The sequence below is a fragment of the Bufo bufo genome, chromosome 3 (assembly GCF_905171765.1).
Source record: "Bufo bufo chromosome 3, aBufBuf1.1, whole genome shotgun sequence".
NCBI lineage: Eukaryota > Metazoa > Chordata > Amphibia > Anura > Bufonidae > Bufo > Bufo bufo.
Genome location: NC_053391.1, coordinates 525,127,624 through 525,149,641, shown reverse-complemented (window position 1 = coordinate 525,149,641; position 22,018 = coordinate 525,127,624). Strand labels below are relative to the sequence as shown.

Here is a 22,018-nt window from a genome sequence, read left to right as displayed (position 1 = left end):
TGCTGAAATGTCTCAATTGGATGTCCTGTACCACCTGATGGATGTGTCATGGGTCAAAGTTCTTCACAATTTCAAAGAATATGGCGCCGGCGAATATCACCATATGTTCGCATGTTTGGCGAACCGCGAACTAGCAAAGTTTGCCGCAAACCGACTTCCGGGCGAACTGCAAGGCCATCTCTAGGCATTGCCGTCACCTTGCCAAATTGCTGGTGCATCTGGGCCGGAACAACATTTACCAAGTGGCCTGTGAATGACATATATTTTCTTTAGCTACAACTGCAGTGGCTAGGTTTGGAGTGGTCCTAATGTTACGCTGGGTCCCCTGGACACTCTCAAGGTGTCACCATGTGTTGCTGCTCTCTGGATGGGATGTCAAGTCATAGTGCACCCCAATGTGAAATAAGTCCAGAGAGTCAAGATCTGCAATAAACCAGTGTGCTTCTTTACTGGAAGAATTCAGGTGCAAAACAATACAGGCAAGGCATAGGGTAGGCTTCTCCAGTCTCCTCCCTGGCAGAAGAAGGGTTTAATGCTCAGGAAAGGCTTGAGCTAGTTGTCCCACTCTCTCTTCAGAAGGCTGGTACCTTGGTCAAATGATGCAGCCCTCAGTAGTCCGGGTAGTTCTTCGCAGAGGTGCTGACCCATGGTCTGTGGCTCAGCATCCCCATCTCAGCATCTTCTTCTGAGCAGTCACGCAGACTGGCATGAGTTTCCCACTAGTCCCTAACTACAGAACACTAGGGGCTCTGACTGCTCTCCTCACATACAGTTTCTGGCTAAACTAGAACCGTATAGTTGGAGGGGTAGAGTTTAGAAGCTCAGCACAAACATTTACAAAGTTACCATTTCCATCTGTTATAGACTTACATTAGAGCTCCAATCATACCCAATGGCAATTACACAGCACATTTTCTAGACAAAAACAAGTTTCCAGACATAACAACAGAGCTAAACCAGACATTCAAAAGGTCAGTCTATCTGGTTTTGGTGGTAAAGAAGTGTGGCTTTTTCTCTCCAAAACATGCTCTTCTTCAAAGTCTATGGCAGCTGTAGTGCTGAGCGGCATAAGCAATATTCCAAAACGCAATATTTTGCAAATTTTTGGCCGAATATTAAGTCATTGTTTACTTAATTGCGAAAATCGGCAATGTAATATATTCGCAATAAACTTGCGATAAATTCATGATTTGAACACAAATATATAGCACTATATTCTAAATATTTTCAAATTTTCTAAGTGGCGATATTCGCGTTTAAAATTTGAAATTCGAATATTCATGCTCAACACTAGGCAGCTGTGGAAAATTACCACCTTCTCATTCAAACTCCCAAAAGTCTCAGTATTCATTAACCCTTTCGACAGTGCCTCACAAATACAGTTCAAATGAACAAGATATATATCACAAAATACATATAAAATGTATATACACTGCGTGCAGAATTATTAGGCAAATTAGTATTTTGACCACATCATCCTCTTTATGCATGTTGTCTTACTCAAAGCTGTATAGGCTCGAAAGCCTACTACCAATTAAGCATATTAGGTGATGTGCATCTCTGTAATGAGAAGGGGTGTGGTCTAATGACATCAACACCCTATATTAGGTGTGCATAATTATTAGGCAACTTCCTTTTCTTTGGCAAAATGGGTCAAAAGAAGGACTTGACAGGCTCAGAAAAGTCAAAAATAGTGAGATATCTTGCAGAGGGATGCAGCACTCTTAAAATTGCAAAGCTTCTGAAGCGTGATCATCGAACAATCAAGCGTTTCATTCAAAATAGTCAACAGGGTCGCAAGAAGCATGTGGAAAAACCAAGGCGCAAAATAACTGCCCATGAACTGAAAAAAGTCAAGCGTGCAGCTGCCAAGATGCCACTTGCCACAAGTTTGGCCATATTTCAGAGCTGCAACATCACTGGAGTGCCCAAAAGCACAAGGTGTGCAATACTCAGAGACATGGCCAAGGTAAGAAAGGCTGAAAGACGACCACCACTGAACAAGACACACAAGCTGAAACGTCAAGACTGGGCCAAGAAATATCTCAAGACTGATTTTTCTAAGGTTTTATGGACTGATGAAATGAGAGTGAGTCTTGATGGGCCAGATGAATGGGCCCGTGGCTGGATTGGTAAAGGGCAGAGAGCTCCAGTCCGACTCAGACGCCAGCAAGGTGGAGTACTGGTTTGGGCTGGTATCATCAAAGATGAGCTTGTGGGGCCTTTTCGGGTTGAGGATGGAGTCAAGCTCAACTCCCAGTCCTACTGCCAGTTTCTGGAAGACACCTTCTTCAAGCAGTGGTACAGGAAGAAGTCTGCATCCTTCAAGAAAAACATGATTTTCATGCAGGACAATGCTCCATCACACGCGTCCAAGTACTCCACAGCGTGGCTGGCAAGAAAGGGTATAAAAGAAGAAAATCTAATGACATGGCCTCCTTGTTCACCTGATCAGAACCCCATTGAGAACCTGTGGTCCATCATCAAATGTGAGATTTACAAGGAGGGAAAACAGTACACCTCTCTGAACAGTGTCTGGGAGGCTGTGGTTGCTGCTGCACGCAATGTTGATGGTGAACAGATCAAAACACTGACAGAATCCATGGATGGCAGGCTTTTGAGTGTCCTTGCAAAGAAAGGTGGCTATATTGGTCACTGATTTGTTTTTGTTTTGTTTTTGAATGTCAGAAATGTATATTTGTGAATGTTGAGATGTTATATTGGTTTCACTGGTAAAAATAAATAATTGAAATGGGTATATATTAGTTTTTTTTTAAGTTGCCTAATAATTATGCACAGTAATAGTCACCTGCACACACAGATATCCCCCTAAAATAGCTAAAACTAAAAACAAACTAAAAACTACTTCCAAAAATATTCAGCTTTGATATTAATGAGTTTTTTGGGTTCATTGAGAACATGGTTGTTGTTCAATAATAAAATTAATCCTCAAAAATACAACTTGCCTAATAATTCTGCACTCCCTGTATATTAACCCTTTCAAGTGAACTAAAGTAAGAAGATTATAACTTTGCATAGGGAAACAGGGGCAAAATGTCCACAAATGTCCAGACTTCAGGGCGCTACGCAACTCCATACATCAGCGCTGTCGTGAACTCTCCCAGACACCAAGAGGCCCAAGGACTGGCCCACCTTCTGCTCAATGTAGGTTTGCAGAGCTGGTACTCTCCACCTTGCGTGGGCACATATGCGACGTATCGGGTCCTCAGGGGAAACACCTGAGGCTCACGGTGGGCCGATGGGGATAGTAATTGTTTGTACTCACAGTTAGCAGAGCCTCCCTGGGCCGACAGTGCACTGGATGGAAAGACAGCACTAAATCATCCGGGGCACTCTCTATTGCAGGTAACACCAGCCAGATGGAAGTTGAGGTGCCCTTGATAGTGTAAGTGTTTAAGGTGCATTGGTGGCTGGGCCCCTGTGTTCGTGACGCCAGCACCGTAAGGTGCAAATGTTGAGTGTAGTAGTAGTAGTAATGAAGAGTCAGTGGTTGTAAAACAATTGAACATTTACTAAATCAATAGTCTCAAGGCAGATGTTACAGTCCATCGATAAAGTGCATTCATATGGCACCAGTAATGATTCAGATGTTAAGGTAATTGCAATCCTTATATCAGGTTTAGGCAATTGTCAATGGAAGGATTTTCTAATGCTGTTACTTGACAGGCAAAGACTGAGTATGTTTACTTTAAGTCCCAACTATAGCACTCAGGTACTAAATATGCTGTTTTCTACTGATCTTGAGCTATCCAATAAGGGCATTCTCCCTAGTGGTAGGTATTAGTCTTCTGCTACATTATTTGCAGGATGCACTCCTGAAGTATTCAGGTTTTTAAGTTTCCACTATATCCCGTAAGGCTTCTAGTGAATAAGGACAATTCTGCGCACTAATTATCTATTTGTGTCCCAGGACTTGGAAAGTCTAGGCTAGATTAAGCTGTAACCAGGGCCGGTGCTACTATAAGGCAGACCAAGTGTCTGCCTTAGGGCAGGGGCGTAGCTATAAATGACTGGGCCCCATAGCAAAAAAAATTTATGCCCCCCCCCCCCCCTCCCTTTAAATAATGCAGCTGTGCCTGCCAGGCTTGAGGTACAGCCGGATCTCAGCATCTTCCCTATTCACACATATACCTGCTCAAGCCTGGCAGGCGCAGCTGCATTATTTATTTATTTATTTGTGTGGTGTGGTAATGGTTAATGGCATTTTGGCGAAGAAACAGCCACCTAGGCTACTTTCACACTTGCAGCAGTGTGATACGGCGGGCAGTTCCGTCATCGGAACTGCCCGCCGGATCCGCTGATTTTGATGTGACTGAAAGCATTTGTGAGACGGATCCAGATGAGGATCCGTCTCACAAATGCATTGCAAGAACGGATCCGTCTTGTATTTATTTTCACATTTTTACCGGTCTCATAGTGATAACTCTCTGAGTATAGATAATGTAGTAGATATCACCTGCAGCCCTATGTAACAACACAGATAACACAGTACTGGCTATCTGAGTACAGAAAATGTAGTAGTGTTACCTGCAGTCCTATGTAAAACTACAGATAACACTAGAGCTGATAATGTGGTAGTGTTACCTGCAGTTCTATGTAAAAACCACAGATAACACTAGTGTAGATAACGTGGTAGTGTTACCTGCAGTCCTATGTAAAACCACAGATAACACTAGTGTAGATCATGTGGTAGTGTTACCTGCAGTCCTATGTAAAAACCACAGATAACACTAGTGTAGATAATGTGGTAGTGTTACCTGCAGTCCTATGTAAAAACCACAGATAACACTAGTGTAGATCATGTGGTAGTGTTACCTGCATCCTTAGTGTGCCTCCCTGTGCCTCTCCCATGGACTCCATGCTGGTGGCGCTGCCTCCTCTTCCATCTTCTTCTTGCCCCGCACAGAACGTCTGATGCAGCTGTGTCAAGACATAGGAACACTGTGGGCATGGTGATGGTGACACACAGGGAGAGACACACAGACACAGGTGACAGACACACACCCACACAGGGACAGGGACATACATATGGACAGACACTTATACGATGGCGAGATCGTCACAGCACCTGCTGTGTATGGGGCAGGCTCACCGCCGCAGTCCGCTCCATACATTGTCTCAGCTCAGCACCGCATAGTGAGTGGAGCACAACACTGCCTGCATGGCCTGGCTTATCATAAGCTGGGCCATGCAGGCAGCCTCCTGAGACAGCGGTGAAAACCCAGTGACAACTCAGGCTTCTTTCACATCACCTTTCAGCCTTTCCGTTCTCCTGCTCCATTTAGGACTAGGAGAACGGAAAGGACGGATTCGGCACATAACTGAGCCGAACCGATCCTAAGGACCCCATAGACTATAATGTGGTCCGTTAGGTGTTCGCTCATAAGAAGATTTTTGAAGCGGAGACAAAAGTCCTGCATGCACTACTTTTGTTTCTGCTCCAAAATCATCTTCTGAGCGGAAACCTAACAGACTTTATTATAGTCTATGGGATCCGTAGGCTCCGTTATGTTCCGAATCCGTCCTTTCCGTTCTCCTGCTCCTAAACTGAGCAGGAGAATGGAATGGCTGAACGGTGATGTGAACGAAGCCTCATATTGATCCTTTCTATACGGGCCCCCTTCTCTCTCTGTACAGGGAACACTGACAACTGTTGCGGTCCGCATCTTTTGCAGCCCTATTGAAATTACGGAGGCGGACCCAGAATTACGGTCGTGTGACTAGACCCTAAAGGTGGGTCATCAGCGATACTTGGTGGTGACAGCAGCGCTGAGTGACAGTAACTACTGACAACACCTACTAAGGACACGCTCTAAAGATTTAGCATTACAAGTACTACTTCTCCATGCTAAATCTTACAGCGTGTCCTAATTAGAAGTAAATGGGACATCATGGGAGGGGAGTGGTGCTGGCTGAGACTCACTATTTGGCTAATGGAAAAAGCTCAGTCACTGTGACATGGCTGAGCCTCAAGGGGTTAAAATGAAACAACTGGACAAAAGAAGGGAAAAAAAAGGACCTTACTAGCTTGAAGACAGGCCAGCAGCAAGCAGGACAGGAAACAACTCTGCAGGGATGGTAGAAAGGCAGGAGCAGCCACACTGGTCACCCTCTGGTGATCACAGAAGAACGTGGGGCATGTCAGGAGGACTGCAGAAGGAGGAGGCAATGATAGGGTTATTTTCCTGGGACCCGGCCCCTCCTCCTGCAAGTGTCTCTCTCTCAAGGCTCCCGAGCTCTTTTCCCTGGCTGTGTGAGGAGGCGGAGCCAGGAGGCAGCATCGCACAGTCAGTGAATGAGAGGCAGCAGCACACTGCCTGCATGGCCGGGCTTATCATAAGCCGGGACATGCAGGCAGCGACATTTGGGACCGATCATATGCAGCTGCAGGAGTGAGCTGGCACAGTGGGCCCCCCCAGGAGCAGTGGGCCCCGGCACTTGACCCACCCACACTCCAGCAGCTCACCTCGCACGCAGCTTCCTATTCTTGAAAGTGCCACTCCAAGTCTGCGACTCCGCCTCCTCCACTTCCGGCCAATCACCTCCCAGACTGCCTCTCTACCTCCGCCCTCCAGCTCCGAGTCCGACTGCCCCCTATCCGCCCCCTATCACAGCACCACGGCCGGCCCGCTGGCCACATGAATTTGATTTTTATTTTTTTAATCCTCAGTCGGCGGCGGGCCCCCAGTGGCGTAGGGCCCCATAGCCATTGCTATGGCTGCTATGGCGATCCCTACGCCACTGCCTTAGGGCACACCCTGGGGGAGGGCTGAAAAATGTGACATGGAGGGGGAGAAATGTGACATGGAGGGCTGATGTGACATAGGGGGGGTGATTTGACATGGAGGGGGAGAAATGTGACATTGGGGGCTGATGGCTGACATGGGGGGCTAATGGCTGACATGGCAGCATGATGGCTGACATGGGCGGCTGATGGATGGGGGCTGATGTCTGACATGGGGGTCTGATCTGAGGTCTGATTAACATTGGGGGTCTGATTGCTGGTCTGACCTGAGGTGTAATGGAAAATATTTTTTTCTTATTATCCTCCTCTAAAACCTAGGTGTGTCTTAGAGGGCGAAAAATATGGTCCTCAAACCAGCGATTGTCTGAAGCAGAGAGAAGATACCAGGACCACACAGAGGAGAAGCCAGCTGCTGCAGACGGGGACCAGGGCCAGGTGAGCTGCGAGGTGGGGGGCGCCAAAATGTAGCTTCGCTTCTGTTGGTAAAAATCCTTGCACCGGCCCTGGCTGTAACCCTCACTAGGCTTGCTTCATATTTAGACATAGACTTATGGTCTTGTGCTTGGCTGCTGTAGATAAATGTCCGCTGTACTTCCTTAGCCTGGCCATGACCAAGGGGTAGAAATAGAAGACTACATGGTGGACGATGCCTGCTTCTCTCCTCCATAAACACTGTACTAACTAACTTCACTTCCTCTCTACTCTCAACTAGACACAGCTATATATATGTGTTGCCAGCACCACCTAGGGGTGACTGGGTGAAGTGACAATGCCAGCCTGATAATAGAAAATACCATATAATGCAAATAAATACATTAATAAGCGGATGTTTATAGTGACCCTTTTACACACATATGTGGGACGCTGCATATGCCAACAGTTCTCTAAAATGAAAATAAAACAAGTTTACTGGCACTCTTACTTAAAAATGTTGTGAGTATGCTGCAAGGAAGGTCAGTGCTGCAATGATTTTAGAAGAAGTAAAAGAAGAATTTCTGCACTTACTCTTCAAGAGCACCTAAGTGCCAGGGACTAGAAGCAGGGTTCTACCACATCTGCTGTCCTCTAAGATGTAATAAGTATCTATATGTAACACTGTCACGCTTACCTGAACTTGTAGAGGAGAGTCCGTAAAGTTGATGTGTAGTGGTGAATACTTGATAGTTCTCCCGAACCTCCAGTACTGTAGAAGCAGTCAGGCTGTGTAGTTGGAAAACATGCCCCGGCCGGCAGCACCTTTCATATTCAAAAAAGCTTGTGCTCCTAATCAGGGCGCCCAGTGGTGGATTACAATAGGGGCGTTTGGGTCGGCAGCCGTGGACCCAGCACAGCGGGGCACGGAAGAGCATAGTTCCCTGCCCCATCGCCGATCACCACCATAGGCTTCAGACCTAGTAGGCCTGAGGCCTATGCGGTAGTGAAATCCTGGCACAGGCGGGCATGATGTCATTGCGCACCTGTGCCGGGATGCAGCCCTGCGACTGCCTCATCCCGCCTTCCTCAGCAAAAAAGCACCTGGCCCTGGACATAGGTGAGTATTTAGCTTTTCATTTTTTTTTTCCATTTTTTATTTCATGTGCCTACTTTGGGTGACATGTGGGGTAGGGACACCCAGGAGGACATATTAGTGAAGAGGCATTGAGTACATCGGGGGGAAATTACTATATTGGGGCTTCTGTATGGGGCAAATTACTAAGTAGAGGAAAATTATTATGGATGGATTACTATGTGGGGGCTGTGTGGGGGTCCACATTATTATAGGAGGGATTACTATGTGCGGGCAAATTACTATGTGGGGGCAAATTACTATATATGGCATTTTGGGGGCAAATTACTATGTGGGGGCATTGTGGGGGAAACTACTGTGTGGGGGAAATTACTATGTGGGGGCAGTGTAGGGGCAAATTACTAGGTGGGGCAGTGTGGGGAAATTACTAGGTGGGGCAGTGTGGGGAAATTACTAGGTGGGGCAATTACTATATGGGGGCAGTGTGGGGAAAATTAATATGTGGGGGAAATTACAGTGTGGGGGGAAACTACTGTGTTGAGGCAGTGTGGGGGAAATGAATATGTGTGGGCAAATTACTATATGGGGCAGTGTGGGGAAAATTACTGTGTGCGGGCAGTGTGGTGGAAATTACTATGTGGGGGGAAATTACTGTGTGGGGGCAAACTAATATATGGGGCAGTTTGGGTAAAAGTACTGTGTGGGGGAAGATTACTATGGGGGGATTACTATGTTGGGTCAATGTGGGGAAAATTACTATATGGGGCGTTGCTATTGGGGAGGCACTGTAGGGGCAATTCTATTATTTTTGGGGACACTATACAGGGATTTTTGTCTGGAGCACAATATAGGTTGTTATTATTACTGGGAGCACTCTAGGGGACATTATAGCTGCTGTGGACACTATAGAGACATTTGGGGAAATTTATCAAAGTGGTGAAAAGTAGAACTGGCTTAGTTGCCCATAGCAGCCAATCAGGTTCCACCTTTCATTTTTGACAGCTCTTTTGGAAATCCAGTTCTACTTTACACCAGTTTAATAAATTACCACAATTATGTTTCCTGGGGTCACAATTTTTTCAGCAGTATAGCACCTGGGGAATTGGGGAGCACAACGGGCACAGTATTGGGAGTGGTAGCAGGATGACACTATGGGGACACCAGGACGGGTAGGTTGATGGAAAAATTGAGAAATCTAACTGGTCTGTGTTACAAACTCTGTAGAGACAAGATGTGGGTGAACGAATTTGCCATGGCAGTCTGGGTCAAATGGAGGAGAAGAGGAAAGAGAAGGTCTACATGACAGGAGATGTCACTGGATGTAGGAGGTATGTGGTGCTGTATTCTCCTCCATGTCTTTTTTATTATAATTATATGTATTTTAAATTCGGCAACCAAATTTTTAGGACACAATTTGGGGTATTTTTTTTTTGTTTGAAGATGTCATATGGCCTAGGAAGAGACTGAGGCACTCACGAAGCACCACAGCCTCTTCATGCAAAAAAAACTAAACTAAAATGGAGAGAGGGGCCCAAGTTGGGTAGGCATCCCCGGGCCTATCATGTAGTTCATCCGCCCCTGAGAGCACCGGTGACATCACGCTAGCTTATAGCTACAGGAGCTGTTGTGGACCAAAACAGCCGGGGCACGTTTTCCAACTACACAGCCTGACTGCTTCTACTGGACTGGAGGATCGGGAGAACTAACAAGTATTCACCACTACACATCAACTTCCTGGACTCTCCTCTACAAGTTCAGGTAGGCGTGACAGTGTCACATATAGATACTTATTACATCTTAGACGACAGCAGATGTGGTAGAACCCCGCTTCTAGTCACTAGCACTTAGGTGCAGTCAGAGAGTAAGCACAGAAATTCTTCTTTTACTTATTTTAATTGTCATTGCTGCACTGACCTTCCTTGCAGCATACTCACAACATTAAGTAAGAGCACCAGTAAACTTGTTTTATTTTCATTTTAGAGAACTGTTGGCATATGCAGCATCCCACATATCTGTGCAAAAGGGACACTTTAAACATCTGCTTATTAATGTATTTATTTGCATTGTATGGTATTTTCTATTATCAGGCTGGCATTGTCATTTCACCCAGTCACCCCTAGGTGGTGCTGGCAACACATAATATATATAGCTTGGGTGTGTCTAGTTGAGAGTAGAGAGGAAGTGAAGTTAGTTAGTACAGCGTGTATGGAGGAGAGAAACAGGCATCATCCACCATGTAGTCTGCTATTTCTACCCCTTAGTCATGTGCAGAGTCAACTACATGAAAAGGGGAGGGATTGTAGTACCAGCAACTTTGCCAGGTGCACGTTCAGCTTCTGCGCCACTGGATGAGTGCACGTATACTGTTGTCTTTTAGCAATCGCCTCGGTGATCAATTGCTGTAAAAAAAAGTGACCAGGAGGAGAAGCATCAGGAGCAATAAGCGGCATTGAAGTCGATGGGAAGGAACGACAGCTTCCAGTAGGTGGAGCTCCCTGCCAGACACGAACATCGCAGCAGCCAATGATGTCCTGACTGCTGGAGTGGGGGTGCAGCCCGGTGGTAGATGAAGCATTTGTTGCATCAGGCTGTAAAACTAAATGTTTGGCATGTTTTTCCCATGCCATGTTATAGTGACACTCCATGTGTTGAGCCAGGGCTGTCAACATTAGCACCCTTGCCACGCCTCATTTTCTGCCCACACATCCTGCATATCGCCACGCTAACATCCCCCAGTGACTGTGAAATACTTCCAGACTGCCTAGTATCACATTTTTCCTCCACCTATGCATGATGCCTGCTTGCTACTGCTTTTATGAACCCACTAGCAGAAGGACCCGGCTTCGCACAGTTATATTTCATCTATTTCATTTAATATTTGTGTGTGTAGTTAAAAGATATCGACAGTATGCCCCATAACAGTGACCTCTACAGCACCCCACCATTATAACAGTGAACTCCACAGTCCCCCATCCCTTAATACTGACCCCCACCACAGTGCCCAGGCACTTTAAAATGGTACCTCCACAGCAGCCCATCCCCTTAACTTTGACCTTCATAGCGGCCCGCCCCTTTAACAGTGGGTTTCTCAGCACCCCACTCCCCTTACAGTGACCTCCACAGTGCCCGCCCCTTTAACAGTGACCTCCACAGCGGCCTGCCCCCATAAGAGTAACATCCACAGTGAACGCCTCTTTAACAGTGACCTCCACAGCGCCCTGCCCCTTTAATGCTAGGGCTACACAACGACATGTGTCGCACAACATTTTGTAACATAGTAACATAGTACATAAGGCCGAAAAAAGACATTTGTCCATCCAGTTCAGCCTGTCATCCTGCAAGTTGATCCAGAGGAAGGCAAAAAAAACCCTGTGAGGTAGAAGCCAATTTTCCCCACTTTAGGGGAATAAAAAATTCCTTCCCGACTCCAATCAGGCAATCAAAATAACTCCCTGGATCAACGACCCCTCTCTAGTAGCTATAGCCTGTAATATTATTACGCTCCAGAAATACATCCAAGCCCCTCTTGGATTCCTTTATTGTACTCACCATCACCACCTCCTCAGGCAGAGAGTTCCATAGTCTCACTGCTCTTACCGTAAAGAATCCTCTTCTGTGTTTGTGTACAAACCTTCTTTCCTCCAGACGCAGAGGATGTCCCCTCGTCACAGTCACAGTCCTGGGGACAAATAGATGATGGGATAGATCTCTGTACTGACCCCTGATATATTTATACATATTAATTAGATCTCCCCTCAGTCGTCTTTTTTCTAAAGTGAATAACCATAATTTTGATAATCTTTCAGGGTACTGTAGTTGCCCCATTCCAGTTATTACTTTAGTTGCCCTCCTCTGGACCTTCTCCAGCTCTGCTATGTCTGCCTTGTTTACAGGAGCCCAGAACTGTACACAGTACTCCATGTGTGGTCTGACTAGCGATTTGTAAAGTGGTAGGACTATGTTCTCATCACGGGCATCTATGCCCCTTTTGATGCAACCCATTATCTTATTGGCCTTGGCAGCAGCTGCCTGACACTGGTTTTTGCAGCTTAGTTTGCTGTTTATTAAAATTCCTAGATCCTTTCCATGTCAGTGTTACCGAGTGTTTTACCATTTAGTATGTACGGGTGACTTGCATTATTCCTTCCCATGTGCATAACTTTACATTTGTCAGTGTTAAACCTCATCTGCCACTTATCTGCCCAAGCCTCTAGTCTATCCAGATCCCTCTGTAGTAGTATACTGTCCTCTTCAGTGTAAATTACTTTACACAGTTTAGTGTCATCTGCGAAAATAAATACTTTACTATGCACGCCTTCTACAAGATCATTAATAAATATATTGAAGAGAATAGAGCCCAATACTGACACCTGAGGTACCCCACTAGTGACAGTGACCAAATCTGAGTGTGTACCGCCAATATTGTCTCAGCAATTTTTATAATGAAAGGCTATGGTGTCGTACTGCGACATGCAACATGCTGCGACTGCAACACGACAGTTGCAAAAAATCCATCCAAGATGTTGTCGCGTCGCAGTCACAGCATGTCACATGTCGCAGTGCAACACCATAGGCTATCAATATAAAAAAATTGTCGCACGACATTGGTGCGACATCAATGTCACGCGACACGTGTAATTGTGCCGTGCGACTTATTGTCGTGCGACACATGTTGTCGTGTAGCCCTAGCCTAAAGCTGACCTACAGCAGTGAAGAAAAATGGCTGGGTTGTTATGAAAAAATGGAGTAAAATGATGTGTATGTGGAAACTAAGGGCCTGCAAGCTTCTATTCGCTGATAAGGGACATGTGACCGTGTGTATGGCAGTTGGGATATGAAGATAAAGACTTGCAGGCTTGTATTGGCAAATGCAGATAATTTTTTGGGAATATCTCAGGAACGGTATGTCCTAGAGAGCTGTGACCCCCACACGATTTCTTTCCAGGTAGCGAAAGAGGCCTAAGCCTGGCTTCTCCAATCTCCTCCCTGGCAGAGGAAGGGTTTTATTCTCAGGAAAGGCTGGTACCTTGGTCAAATGCTGGTGGTCCAGGGTCTGTGGCACAGTATCCCCGTCTCAGTGTCTTCTGGTCACTCAATATTGTGGCAGAGTCCCCTCTTCTGAGCACTGTTACCTAACTTCAGAACACTAAGGGATCTGACTGTTCTTCTCATATACCGTTTTTGGCTGACCTAGAAACTCCAAGTAGGAGGGGTGGAGTGGAGAAACTCACCACAAACAGATACATTGTTACACATTCCTGTCTATCATAGACTTACATTAGAGCTTCAATGATACTCAAAGGCAATGACATAGCAGTTTTTCCAGACATAAACAGGTTTTCAGACATAAAAGCAGAGCTAAACCAGACAAAGATCAGTCTGTCTAGCTTTTGTGGTAATCAAATCTGTCTTTTACCCTCCAAAACATGCTATTCTTTAAACCCTATGGTAACTATAGAAAATGTAAATTTTCTCATTCAAAGTCCCAAGAGTCTCTCAGTATTAATTAACCCTTTAAACAGTGCTCTGCAAACACAATGCAAATGAACAGGATATATATCACAACATATAAAATGCAGTTACACAGTATTAAACAAAGTAAACTATTAAATAAAGTAAGAAGTTTATAACTTTGCACAGGGAAAATAGGCAAATGTCCACAAGGGTCCTGACTTCAAAGTACCCCTGCTCCAGGGTACTACAATAGGTAGTCTCCGGAATATCAGACGGTGTCCCCCTCCCTTGTTTGGCTCCAGATCTACCACTGCTTCTACCCTCACGGGCACACTGCCAGCCTCGGCCCTGATGATGATGATGATGATGCCCCTTCTTCACCCAGCTCCCACGTGCGTTCGGTTACATCATCATCAGCATATGTTTGCGAGTCACTTGTGTCATCCTTACCCATCTCTTGCAGACATCACTGACCTATTGCTACATGTTCTCTCACCCTAATGTCATAATCTGAAGTTGCACCAAAAGCTTTCCATAGCAGACCTCTCCTTCAAGTCTGTGCTGGCCTGTAATTGCTGACTCTCCTCACAAAGGTCATTGTCACTGAAAAGCGGAGCAGAGCCAACAACTACCATTACTTGGCTAATAGACAGAGCAGCAAAAGCAAGAGGCATGATCAGGATAGGTGAGGGCATAGAGGCAGTTCCTGACCACGCCAACTAAGCATGATGTCAGAGAAACCCCCCAATTCCTGGCTGTGTGTTTCCGTTGTAACTAGAGATGATTTTAAAGAGGGAGTCAACCATTCTAGTACAGCTGGATTGTTGGTAATAACATGACTGCTGGATGACAGTGGCACCTCTGGCCAGTTACTGCAACTGGTACCACCATCCCTTCTTCTGCTATTTGTGACAGATACAGCATCATTTTTGCCACTGCCCATTCCTTTGGAGGACCCAGGCAACTGTCTGTTGGTCAGAGTGTATTACAACTGTATCGCTAACAGAACATATTAGCTATGAATTTTGGTGCACTGCACAGTTATGTGCACGATGATAAATTAGAACTGCCTGTAATACTGATGGTACAGTAAGACCCCTTGCAGACAAGCGTTCCGCATTGCAGGACCCGGCCTGACCTCCCAGCACTGACGGGATTCCCATAGCATTATATTGATTTATGATACTATGTAACCCCTACAGTTATGAAATGTATTGGATAGCACTGGCAGCATTATACCAGTGTTATCCAATACATTCCAGAACTGTAAGGGTTACATAGCATCATAAATGAATATAATGCTATGTGACCCCCGGCAGCGCTGGGAGGTCAGGTCGGGAGCTGCGATGCGGACTCACTGCAGGAGGAACGCTTGTATGCAAGAGGCAAAACTCTACAGCTAACAGTTTCCCTGCACTCTCCCTCTCCAATATTGCCCTACACTCTCTGTTAACAGTTTGCAGCAACACTATCCCTAGTGCATGTGTGTCGTGTCTTGTCTCTCCCTATGCTCAGCTTACAGGAAAATGGCAGCAACCATATAAGATCAGAGATTTATAGGGCTCTGCTTAACTGTGACACCATAGGGGGATGGCTACCTGCAGATTGGCTGGCTGCACAACATTATGGGTGATCTCACATTCCTGTATCCTCTACACTTACTTTTAAATTCTAACATATGCAGCCACCATTTTAGGAAAACTGATTCGTTACCATGAAGTGCAAAGAAATTCAGATTTGTTTAGAATCAAAGTTTTCCTAAACTTTGGACTGAATTCCGCTGTGGATGCTTTGCGCTCCTTTTCTTATGCACCTTGCTATGTACCCTTACAGCATAACTGCAGAATTAAGAATAGATATTGAGTTTTGTTTGGCTGTTAACCCTTGACATGTTACTGAAAAAAATGGAAAATCTGCCAAAAAAGTTACATTTAGAAATGTCATCTCCATTTTCCTTTTATTCTTGGGCTGATAAAGTTTGTTAAATCAGTTTTAAATAACTTGAGGGGTTTATTTTCTAAAATTGGGTCATTTATGAGTGGTTTCTACTATGCAAGCTTCACAAAGTGACTTCATAACTGAACTGGTCCTTAAAAAGTGGGTTTTGGAAATTTTCTTAAATATTTTACGAATTGCTTCTAAAATTTTAAGCCTTCTAACGTCCTAAAAAATAAAATGTCATTTTTAAAATTATTCCAACATAAAGTAGACATATGGGGAATGTAAAGTAATAAATATACTGTATTAAAAGCAGAGAAATTGGCATTTTTAAAATTGAATTTTTCCAAATTTCTTGTAAATTTTGTATTTTTAAAAAAAAAAAAAAGGTGAAATATATTGACTCAAATATACAACTGTCATGAAGTACAATGTGTCATGATAAAAATAATCTCAGAATGGCTTGGATAAGTTAAAGTGTTTCAAAGTTATTACCACATAAAATGACATGTCAGATTTGTGGGCAGAAGGGTGAATACTGGCTCGGGGTTGAAGGGGTCCACCCTGTCCCCTATCCCACTGATCCAAACTATAATTCTAGGTTAAAAAAAATCCCCTTTCTGTCTCCTTTCTTTGGCATGTCCCCCATCCCACATTCCCCCATCTTTCCACGGCAAACCCCCAACTGATTTTCAACTTTAACATACTTAGGATCTCCAAGCTTGAACTGCCCCCTCCACGGCTCCATGCGTCATCCAATATATTATGCAGCTTTCAAATAAAAATCTTCATTCTAGAGAACTTTAGCATCTAACCAATCAGCCACAGCACCTGCGGAGTCAAAGAATGTTGCAGTATTTTCATAAACTACCCATAATTATGCTGGAAAAATAAGCAAGTATTTCAAACTGGCTTGTAGCAGCCTTTGTTGACTGCAGCATAACTACATAGTTTTTCCCATGGATCCTTTGAAAAATCAGGAACATTTATATCTTACTACTATTATAACACATACCTGAACTTTCCCTAACTCTTCTCATTATCATGTCTATCTTTGGAACTCAAAATTTTAGCCAATATTGCATGGCATACTTTTACCCAGGGTTACTTGGTCAGCCCCTAAGGCTTTTTACGCCATTAAATGATAATATTCTCCCCTAGAAAGCCTCTCTTGTATTGCACATAATGGCACAAGCTAAGATTCTGATGTTGACAGTATGGCTGCAAAGACTTAGGCCTCTATCATACACTTTGGTGCCATAACAACATACTCATTGTTTGGACTTGGATATATTTTTCTCAGTTTTGTGAATTTATTATTTGTAATTGTATCAGTATGATGCTAGTGAATGACTGTTGCATTTCTTGTACACTGTATACATTTCAATGGTGGTGAGAGTAAGAGCGAGGGTATGGCCTCATGATCTGGTTTCTGCAGTTTTGGAAGCCCAAATCAGGAGTTAGTCATAAAGGTAGATAAAGTGTAAAGGACAGATAAGACTTCTCTTTTTAATTCACTCCTGGTTTAGGCTTCCAAAACTGCATCCAGAAACCTGATCATGTGGCTGTACCCTTACAGTTGAACAGTTTCACATACCTTTGTTATTTTTCACTCATTGTATTCATTTATTAAACATAGAAGTTGCTATTCCCACTAGAGCTTTTCAGTGAGCAGTGAGTTTGCAGCTCATTTTCTTTCACTGATGATTAATGAATGATACAATTGTCTTAATTTCTCAAATGTTCCTATATCTATGATGGTCTATGAATTTTTGTTGGTTATTTAAGCTTAATACTAATATTGTTAACATTATTGCAACCTGAATTACCATAAGTACTGAAACACCTTTTCATTAAATTATTGTAAAATACTTAAACCAATAAGAAAAAAATAAAAATAAATAATGATAATAATTAGAGATGAGCGAATTTTAAAAAAATGTGCAATTTAAAAAAAAAATATTTAGTTTGATACGAATATATTTGCAGCAAATTTCGTTAAAAAACGTCATTTTCTGGCTGCAGAGAGCCTTTATAGTGGTGTAGAACACTTTGCCTTGCAGTAACACGCATAGGGTGTCTGCTGTGGTATTGAAATAATACTGTGACTCCGTATAAGATGCAGATGACAGGCATCACACTTAGAATCACTGCACACTTCCCTTATTTGGGCAGTCATGGGGCCAAAACTGACCAAATAACTCAAGTATGAACTCAGCCTTACAGGTCGATGTTAGTGCCAAGAAGAAGCGTACTCCTTTCACACCGTCGTCAGCTGATTCCACATAGATGTCTACAGAACCTGTTCTATTAAACGCTTATACAAGTAGAGCCCCCCGACAGTTTGTGTTGACGTCACTGATTATTTTGCCCTTCCTCTGATCTGTCAGAACAATAACCACCAAAAAACGGATCCTGTATGAGGAGCATCCGCCTTCACTCAGCATTTGGTCAGTAATCAGTCAGTATTTCTAGTGCCCAAAAAAATAGGAGTGGATCCAAAACAGAGATGACACGTGAACAGAATATTTGTATGTCTTCTGTGTTTTGTACACACTCATGCTTTTGGCTACCAAATCATAAGCCAATTCTGATGGGACCATATAGGCCTTATAGCTGCTATACAGAGATGATCCGTTGTGTGTCATTTTTCCTTCTTTATGACAGATCAGAAGAAGGGTCAAATAAATGATGATGTCAGCCAAGCCAAAAAGGTGAAATAGTGGCACAGTCATGAAGTGGGGAGGGTAAAAACAGCATGAGAAGTCCACAGTGTGGCCCTATGACATAGTGGTGAGGTGGAAGCAGCATGAGAAGACCACAGAGTGGCCCAATGACAAATTCTGGAGGCGGTGGAACCATCAGGAGGCCACAGAGTGGCACAATGACAGAGTGTTGAGGTGGCAGCAGCATAAGGAGGCCACAGAGTGGCACAATGACAGAGTGTGGAGGTGGCAGCAGCATCAGGAGAAAAATAGAATGATAAGCAGCGCTACAACTCCCCACATGGGAAAAAAGCCATTAAGAAGGGTGATGGTGCTCACAGATAGGGATCCTGGCCATGGGTCCCAGAAAGAAGTAAATAAAGTAAAATAATCTTCAGCACTCTTCCAGTGGTGAAAAAATCTGGTCTTTAATTAACCAGCAGCAAAGTAAAGCGACGTTTTGACAGTCTTCGGTCTTTGTGTGGCCTCAGCATCAGGAGGCCACAGAGTGGCAAGGTGACAGTGTGCAGCTGGCAGCAGCATCAGGAGGCCTCCGAGTAGCGAGGTGACATAGTGTGGAGGTGGCAGAAGCATGAGGAGACCAAAGAGTGGCAAGGTGACATAGTGTGGAAGTGGAAGTAGCATGAGAAGACCACAGAGTAGCAAAGTGACATAGTGTGGAGGTGGGTGGCAATACCAGTACCCGCTGAAGATAGTGGGTGAAAGGAGGAACATTTGGCATCAGATGTGTGGCATCAGGCAGGTGGCAGCATCAGAAAAGTAACCGAGGCAGGTAGCCAGAAGAAACCAGTCTCTTTTGTCAAAGTGTTGGTGTGGCACCATGGATGATCTAGTCTGATGCATCAGCCATTGGTGGGTGGAAGTCCTGGCTGATCCATGCCTGATTCATCTTGACAAAGGTGAGTCTTTTCACATTTTGGGTGGACAGGCGAGTTCTTCTTGGGGTAGCTATGGCCCCCGCCACACTAAACACCCGCTCTGATGCCACACTACTGGCAAGGCAGGACAGCTTTTCCAGGGAAAACTATGCTAGATGTGGCCACAAATCCAGTAGTCCAGTGGATCTTCAACTTGGGGTGGCAGGGTGCTGTCCAAGTATGCAACCACCTGCTGGATCAGGTTCTGCTCTATGTCTATCTGCTGCTGAGTAGTTTCTTCAGTAGGCGGGTAAAGAAAACTGCTCATCATCGACTCTAGACTTTAGTTGCTGCTGATGGAGCTGGTACTGCTCCTGCCACCCCACCCCCTCCAGAAGCCATGGCAGTGAAACGTGAGCGCAGAGTGCCCCCCCGGTCCGACTTGCCAACTGACTACATAGGATGTCTCTATAGTAGTTCTGTTTGTCCTCCCTCTCAACGGGAGGAAAAAAGGCCCCCATTTTGGACAGGTAACGATGGTCCGACAAGTGGGAGTGCCAGAAGTCATCCCTATGCCAAATGGCGACAATTCGGCTGTCATTATGCAAGCAAGAGAGCATGCATTGGGCTATTTGCGTAAGTGACTCTGAGGGACTACTTGACTCCATCTCCACTGCATACTGCCATGGTGTGTCTGGGTCCTCTGCCTCATGTTCCTCAAGACCCTGTAGCTCCTCTGCCTGATCCTGCTTCTCCTCTCCTGTCACCTGTGTAGAAAAACCACCCATTTCGCTACACATTGCTTGTGCTCCAATGTCCTCCTCCTCTTCCAGTTCAGCCCCCACAGGGCTCATGTGTCGTTGAGATATAGGCGCCACGTCTCCAGTCCCCTGACCAGCCAGATTTACCATCATCTGTTCCAGGACATGAAGCAGTGGAAAGACATCGTTCATCTCGTAGTCCTGGCGACTGACAAATAGCGTGGCCTCCTCAAAAGGGCCTGAGCAAACAGCAGGTGTCACGTATGAGCTGCCACTGGCTGACATCGAAGTTACACAAGGAAGTATTCCTGTCCGCTTGGATCATCAGGAAATCGTTGATGGTCTTTCTCTATTCATACAGTTGGCCCAACATATGGAGGGTGGAATTCCAACTGGTGGAAAAGTTGCATATTAGCCTATTTTGGGGGATGCCGTTCTGCCGCTGCAGCTCAAGGTGGGTGTGGTTTGTGGTATACGAGTGGCTGAAGTGCATGCAAAGTTTCCTGGCCATTTTTAGGATGTTTTGCAGATGGGTGGAAGACTTCAGGAACCGCTTGACAACCAGATTGAACACGAGTGCCATGCAGGGTGCATGGCTCAGCCATCCTTGACGCATCGACGATACAATGTTCTTCCCGTTGTCGGTCACCATGGTTCCGATTTTCAGTTTTTGCGGAGAAAGACAGTATTTGATTTTTTGATGAAGGACACAAAGCAGTTCCTACCCTGCGTAACTCCGTTCGCCCAAGCAAACCAGGTGCAGAACAGCCTGACACCGATGTACTCTGCACATGTGGTATGCTGGAGGGGCACTGTGAATTGTCCCTGCAGTGGAGGCTGAGGACATGGTGGAGGATGAGGAGGCAGAGGGCGACATTGTTGCTGGACCAACGGCGTGAGAACGTGGAGGCAGAAGCGGCGTCACTTGGCCAAGTTGCTGGTGTAGCTGTGAAGGAACCACATTCACCCAGTGGGCCGTAAAGGACATGTATTGTCCCTGACCGTAGATATAGCTCCACATGTCGCTGATGTGCACTTTGGCAGACACCGACAGGCTAAAGGACTGGTCCACCTTCTGTTCTACATGTGTGTGCATGGCTGGTGCTGCCTTTTTGGCAAAGAAATTAATGCTTGGGACTCTCCACCTCATCTCGGCACAAGCCATTAGTTCTCTGAAAGGTGCAAAGTTCACCACTTGGAAAGGGAGGGATTGCAGCCCCAGCAACTTTGACAGGAGCACAATCAGCTTCTGTGCCGTGGGATGAGTACACGCATACTGTTTTCTCTTGGCAATTGCTTCGGTGATCGATTGTTGATGGAATGACTGACGAGGAGTAGGAGGATGAGGAGCAGGAGCATCAGGACCAGCAGATGATGGGAAGGACAGACAGCTCCCTTTGGCTGAGATGGTGGTGCCTTGACTGCCTGAAATCGGGTGCATGCCACCTGTTGACGCAGTGGCTGGCTGGACCACCACATCGGAGCCACGGTTCTCCCAGGCCACTTTGTCGACGCTGCATATGTTGACACAGTACCGTAGTGTCAACATTGGCACCCTGGCCATGCTTCACCTTCTGCCCACAAATTCTACATATGGCCATGTTCACCTTCTGCAGTGTTTTTTTTAAGCCGTCGGAGAGTAAGTGATTTTACCCCCAACACGACGCACTGACTGATTGCTACTGCTGCTGCCTCCGTGAACCCGTGCACCGCTACTTCCCGGGCAGGTAGGCTCCACGTAAAGCGGGTGGTCTACTCCTGGCACGTTTGGCTACCGACCTCCCACTGCTGCCACCTGGCTGACTCCCAGCCACGCTAGCGACTTGCTGGCTCCGCTGCTGCCTAATGGCCAAGCTGCCACCCTCTTCTCCCGATGATGATGAAGCCTTTTCGTCACCCGGCTCCCAAGTGCGATCAGCTACATCATCATCATCGAGTACTGTCTGCACGTCACTGATGTCCTCCTCAACGGTCTCTGGGTCAGGAGCCTGACCACTCACAACACCAGC

At 45.4% G+C, this 22,018-nt stretch overlaps 1 long non-coding RNA gene across 1 annotated transcript; it reads left to right on the top strand.

The window, feature by feature from the left end:
* Positions 1-731: 731 nt before the first annotated feature.
* Positions 732-13,561, top strand: LOC120993519. The gene is made up of 3 exons (XR_005777292.1): positions 732-797; positions 7,889-7,892; positions 13,481-13,561. It is a non-coding gene; the product is annotated as an uncharacterized LOC120993519 (long non-coding RNA).
* Positions 13,562-22,018: the final 8,457 nt, after the last annotated feature.